The sequence below is a fragment of the Macrobrachium rosenbergii genome, chromosome 43, assembly GCF_040412425.1.
Source record: "Macrobrachium rosenbergii isolate ZJJX-2024 chromosome 43, ASM4041242v1, whole genome shotgun sequence".
Taxonomy (NCBI): domain Eukaryota; kingdom Metazoa; phylum Arthropoda; class Malacostraca; order Decapoda; family Palaemonidae; genus Macrobrachium; species Macrobrachium rosenbergii.
This window is the reverse complement of record NC_089783.1, coordinates 9,898,086-9,905,089: the sequence shown is the minus strand read 5'-3', so window position 1 is coordinate 9,905,089 and position 7,004 is coordinate 9,898,086. Positions and strand designations below refer to the sequence as shown.

At 34.6% G+C, this 7,004-nt stretch overlaps 1 long non-coding RNA gene across 2 annotated transcripts; it reads right to left on the bottom strand.

Moving 5' to 3' along the window:
* Positions 1 to 798: 798 nt before the first annotated feature.
* Positions 799 to 5,643, bottom strand: LOC136828486 (uncharacterized). Of its 2 annotated transcripts, none has more exons than XR_010850059.1 (3): positions 5,507 to 5,643; positions 4,482 to 4,568; positions 799 to 1,261 (listed from the first exon to the last, which is right to left on the bottom strand). It is a non-coding gene; the product is annotated as an uncharacterized lncRNA (long non-coding RNA). The 2 variants fall into 2 exon arrangements; XR_010850060.1 differs by having other exon boundaries at positions 5,489 to 5,641.
* Positions 5,644 to 7,004: the final 1,361 nt, after the last annotated feature.

Here is a 7,004-nt window from a genome sequence, read left to right as displayed (position 1 = left end):
AAGCGCGCCCAATTTACTCGCAATTCTAAACCTACTGTAAGTATTACCAAGAGATTTGCAAAACTAAGGACCAGAAGCACAACCCCCATCCTCACGAAATCCTTTGAGGAACTAACAAAAAACAGAGCCAGAGACAAGGCCAGCTACTTAAACAATGCATTATGCAAAGACCCTAAATTTCTATCGCCTTAACAGATACATACAAGTCCAACGCTAAAGCCCGTGTTGTAGTAACCATCGACAGTCACTGTAACTTCAATTTTTAGGCATAAGCAATAACCGCTCTTGGGACAAATTACAATATCACTTGAAAATTCGCTGCCTGCTTTTTATAAACTAATTATAACCTTTACATAGTAATTTGGACTCGATTCAACACCGTAAGATCCTTAAAATATTTTATTGGTATCTCGCGTCAGTGAATTTTCACTTCCAACTATTATCGCTTGAGTGACCTTTACCAGTGTTCTCGGCCGAATGCTATCTCCAGATCACAAGGAATAATCTTAACATTGCTTATTCCTGTCAGAGGGGTCAAAATACACTCACTCTGCTGAATAGGAATTTTAAATCTGCATAGACTAGTGCAAGTAAATACCAAAATTTGAGGTTAATAAGCTAGAATCTCATCAGAATTAAAAACCATTGTTTCAGTCACATCTCTTATCAATTTCCCCATCTTCTGTTGACCAACCAATCAGGAGTAACTACCATTCCTTTGATTTCATAGGACATTGTCTTTCAAGGAGTATTAAAGTCTCACCCATCATTACATTTTGGGGTTAAAGAAATTGATAATGTAAACCAGAAATTTATATTAGGCTGGTCTAAATACACAAAAACTATTACACATACAAAGTAGTAAAATTATTGAAAAATTGAATAGTAGGTAGAGCACAGCATCTACAAGTCCCAGTCTAAATGAATTTCGAGTACTTCGAATCCTCACAGGATATGCAGTGTCTCCTCACAGAATATACACAGTGTCTACAAGTTGAGTTCTAGTTGTCTGGGTAACCAAATTTAGAGCACAGGATTTGCACAGCATCTACAAGTTGAGTTCTAGTTCTCAGGGTAACCGAATTTAGTGCGCTTCGAACAGTCACAGGACATACATAGCGTCTACCATTTGAGTTCTAGTTGCCAGCGTAACCGAATTCAGAGCGCTTCGAATCCTCACAGGATATTCAGTCTTAATGAAGAGTTGCTTTCCATTAGTATTAGTGTCGATGTTATGGTTTGCTGCAGCTACACCAAGAGCCTGTGCATAAGAAAAGTAGTTTGTTTGGTTTTAGAATATACTAAGTTTCCATGACATAACCAACCCTCTTAAAAGTGAAAATAACCTGTTCAGTTAGTTCCAGCCGCTACTCTAAGGTTATTCTAATACTATATATCACATGAGTAAACTTTCCCATTAACAATCCCATGTTTTAATATTGTTGTTACTTCAAATGGCCATCAACTTCCACATTAACAATCCCAAAAAAGGGAACAGATAGTGTGTGCCATCCTTTAAGATATATTTAATAGGGTACCAATCTTACACCGAAACAACCGCATCTAACTTTAGTGCTACATAACTATGAGAGGTGCCATGCAATGCACACTATCTGGCAACTTTCGCCCTTTAGTATCCAGTCTTAAGGGAACTGAAACTGCACAACCCCAAGGGGCAAAAAATGAAGTTGGGGAATTCAGAATAAGAAAGGGGTTCCCGAAGCAAGCTCGGGCACTGGAGGAAAGGTGGATGAAGGTAAGAGTCAATGAAAATATGAAATGCAATCTGAACTATTTCTTAACATGAAAGTTTTGCTTGAAGGAGTAAGAGGGGGAGGGGGTGTTGAGTGCATTGACTACCGATGTTAACAAGAATGCCCAAATTTTAATTACAATTTCCACTATTAAACAGCCTATTAGAATACCTGACCCAAATTTTAATTACAATTTCCACTATTAAACAGCCTATTAAAATACCTGACAAGTCCACATTGTCAAAAAATTTTAAAATCCCAAGACCTAGGCCTCTTAGAAAAAATCATTAAGATCCACCTATTACCTGTCCAGTTACTATTTACTAGTGGGAATGAAAGTTATAAAAGTAAAGTTAATAAAAGTATGTCAGACAGTTACCCTACCCTATTCTCAGCTGCACTAATACTTTTAAGTTAAAATCTCATGACCAGACAACAGGCTCAAGCACTGTAACATCGTCTGCTATTAATAACTTGCACTGTCAAATGTCTCCCTAGGTCTAACTATTGCAGGTTTTACCCCAATCTATTCCCAGCATCCTTAAGAGATACTTAGTATTTATTACCTTTATCCTAACCCCTGTATCTATATAAAATTAGCACATTCTTTAACCTATTCAGCTATCCTATATTTGAAGTTCCATACTTAACTCCCAATTACGTCCAAGCTACACGAAAACTATCAGCCTTGCAATTCTAACCTAAGTTAGAATTTTGTTGGTTTGAAATCCCTATTGTGCATGGTGACAGTCACCATGCTTGTTTTTGAACTTCCTATTGTGCATGGTGACCAAGTCACCATGCACAACAAGCAAGTCCACCTTTGCCTGGCAGGTGGCATCGCCACCCCGGCAAAGGTGGACTTGGGAAGTGGGCAAAACTCAAATTTACAGGCAAAACTCAAATTTACAGGCAAAACTCAAATTTACAGGCAAAACTCAAATTTACAGGCAAAACTCAAATTTACAGGCAAAACTCAAATTTACAGGCAAAACTCAAATTTACAGGCAAAACTCAAATTTACTCAGCTTTAAAAATTTTCACCGTTCAAAAACTTCAAAATTCCAAAATAGACTTAACTAAACTTTACAATTCTAAAAAAGCAAAACTTGCTAAAATTTCAAGATCAAATTACATAAGGCAAAAGTTTAATTTAAACAACGTTAAATCCACTAACCTAAAAATAGTAGATTTACTCTAAAACTTTCAAAAATTAACTTAAGCAAATAGCTAAAATTTCAAGATCAAACTACACAGCAAAAGTTTAAATAAGTTTAAACAAGGTTAAATCCACTAACCTAAAAATACTAGATTTAGTCTAAAACTATCAAAAATTAACTAAAAGCAAAACAAAATTTCAAGATCAAACTACATAAGGCAAAAGTAAATAAATTTAAACAAGGTTAAATCCACTAACCTAAAAATACTAGATTTACTCTAAAACTTTCATAAATTAACTTCAGCAAAACTAGCTAAAATTTCAAGATCAAACTACATAAGGCAAAAGTTCAAATAAATCTAAGGGTTAAATCCACTAACCTAAAAATACTAGATTTACTCTAAAACTTTCAAAAATTAACTTCCACACCCATTACACTCACAAACTTCCACACCCATTACACTCACAAACTTCCACACCCATTACACTCACAAACTTCCACACCCATTACACTCACAAACTTCCACACCCATTACACTCACAAACTTCCACACCCATTACACTCACAAACTTCCACACCCATTACACTCACAAACTTCCACACCCATTACACTCACAAACTTCCACACCCATTACACTCACAAACTTCCACACCCATTACACTCACAAACTTCCACACCCATTACACTCACAAACTTCCACACCCATTACACTCACAAACTTCCACACCCATTACACTCACAAACTTCCACACCCATTACACTCACAAACTTCCACACCCATTACACTCACAAACTTCCACACCCATTACACTCACAAACTTCCACACCCATTACACTCACAAACTTCCACACCCATTACACTCACAAACTTCCACACCCATTACACTCACAAACTTCCACACCCATTACACTCACAAACTTCCACACCCATTACACTCACAAACTTCCACACCCATTACACTCACAAACTTCCACACCCATTACACTCGATCTAAAATGTAACTGTACTAATAAAAATTAAATACTTGAAAGCAAAACAAACCCCAAATTTCGTGAAATGTTCAACGCGGGAATAGTTAAAAATTTAACCTTTGCAATTTTAAAGAAAAAATTGAACTTTCAAAATGCTCAAAACTAAGTTTGGAATCTAAAAAAAAAAAAAAACAAATTCATTAACTTAAAGCCTGAACTTAAAGTCTGAACTTTCACAAACTTCCATACCCATTACACTCGATCTAAAATGTAACTGTACTAATAAAAATTAAATACTTAAACAAAACAAACCCCAAATTTCGTGAAATGTTCAACGCGGGAATAGTTAAAAATTTAACCTTTGCAATTTTAAAGAAAAAATTGAACTTTCAAAATGCTCAAAACTAAGTTTGGAATCTAAAAAAAAAAAAAAAAAAATTCATGAACTTAAAGCCTGAACTTAAAGCCTGAACTTAAAGCCTGAACTTAAAGCCTGAACTTAAAGCCTGAACTTAAAGCCTGAAACCAGTTTTGATTAAAAAATGTACAAGGGGTTACTCAAGTCACTCAACTAAACATTAAGTACTTACTCACCCCTTAATCCTGTTTAGTCATTTGGTATTGGTACAGTTAAAAACTCAATAAGAATTGCGGCATGCTTATTTAACGACATACCCTGACCTGAAATAAGAATATATACATTAAAACCCAAAATGCTCGAGCAAGTGGAAACAAACAAAGGCTGACTATTTGTTATAATCAGCTGGGCCATCTGATAAGTTTTAGAATACTAAGACAAGGAGGAGTAAGCAAGGCTTTATAAACACTGATAAGCGTTATCACTACTTTGTTGCGACTTAAGCCTACAATAATTAAAGTTTTAAATCAACTTTACACCCCCATATTAGGAAGGCTATTGTAGTCAAGCCTCTCAAGAAACAAACCCTATTGTATCGTAAGACTTGCTCTATTGCAGCATAAAGTTAAAGAGAAAACATCCGTAGCACTGCATAAGATTGCTAGTATAAAACCAAAGTGCATAGAATTACAACACAAAGCAATCTAGTTTAGCTTCGAAACTAAGTCTTAAATGCCACGTTGAAGGGCAATCTACAACAAAGCCTATCCTTCTAAGCATTTTGAACAGATTTTGTAGGAATTAAAAGAAAAAAATCTAAAATACCAGTACCTGAAGATATAAAACCAGCAAACTGAAAACTTTCATACGACAACAATCTAAATATGAGAAAAAAAACTAGGAACAGTATCCACTCGTTAACCCAACAAACCTTGAAGCACGCCTTCACCCCTAAAATCTTGCAAAGTCTATTCACAATACGACATATCCGAGAAACTGCTCAAGCTTTAGACCTCAAAAGAATATCGTAAACAGACATGCAAATGAAGCATTTAGGCTATTTGAACATAAAACAAATAGGTGTAAACCAGGCTAGGGAGCATTTGTACACTGCGCAACAAGACTATGCAACAAAATACTGCCTGAAGTGAAGCTCATACAAGAAAACGGTTAAACTATTCTCCCATTCCGCAGAAGCTACGACACTGACGAGAAAACACAATTATAAAAAAATAAAAAGCACCTTAATTTAAAAACGTACCCGGGCCCATCAGAGAGAGAATCATCCCTAGGACCCTATGGAGGACTGCACATAAAACCAACCAAAGTGAAACAACGTGAACCCAACGACCGTTCGGTACAGCACGGCCGAGATCCCAAACGCAAATGAACGAGAACGTCGAGTTAGTATCAACGAAACCTGTCTTACCAAGCCGGGGACTCTACAACACTGAAACAAGCTGTTCTTGGGGATAATAGCCAACGACCGCTGCAACTGCCTGTTTGTGGGAGGTCACTTTATCGCCCTTTCGCCACCGAAGAAGTTTAAGGCGATGATCAGAAAATCGACAGAAATTATTATTATTATTATTATTATTATTATTATTATTATTATTATTGAGAGTTGCTGGGCACTTTTCCTTTTTAGCGAACTACCCTAATTATGTATCAGTAGTTAGCCCATCTGAAAAAATTATTATTATTATTATTATTATTATTATTATTATTATTATTATTATTATTATTATTATTATTATTATATTATGGAGATTTGCCATTTACTCTTCCTTTTGAGCAAACTACCAGAATTATGTATCAATGTTTGGTCTTTATCTGAATTATTATTATTATTATTATTATTATTATTATTATTATTATTATTATTATTATTATTATTATTATTATTATTATTATTATTATAGTTGTTGCTGTTGTTTTCAGCAGTGCTTGGGCATAAGAGTTCATGAATATTACTTTTTACTGGCGTACTTAATTTAGTATACTGTATTGTGTTCATCTTATCGTTCATCGTATATGACCCGGAGCTGAAACAAAGGATATTATTATCATTATTATTAGTTAATGTAACATGGCGTCATAATGACATGGTCATAGACAACACTAGTATTGAACACTTTTGTTAAGGTGATTCAGCGGCGGTCTTATTAACTAGCACCAATGAATGAAAGGGAATTTTTATGATTAAATTTAATATTACTAATTAAAGGTACGTAGGTTCGTAATCTACTACGGTAAAAGGTCACCTTCAGCGATTTGCCATATGGATCCAAGGCTTGCAGTGATAAATATATCCCAAAATTCTGGGGAAATTGAGAAGGTAGGAGGACAAAGTGCCATTAAATAAATCATTTATATCTGTCGTAAGTGATATAACTAGCGGCTAATTCGAACAGTGGTCAATGAATTTACTGAAATCAGATCATATTGTTCGATCATCGCCTGATATTCGAATCCTGTTTCGATATTATTAGGTGAAGCTATGAAAACTATTATCATGAGAATTATATATATATACTGTATATATATATATATATATATATATATATATATATATATATATATATATATATGTGTGTGTGTGTGTGTGTGTGTGTGTGTGTGTGTGTGTGTGTGTGTGTGTGTGTGTGTGTGTGTGGTAGGTGGAGCTCTGAAAAATATGATCATATGGATTATATCATATATATAATAAGTATATATATATATATATATATATATATATATATATATATATATATATA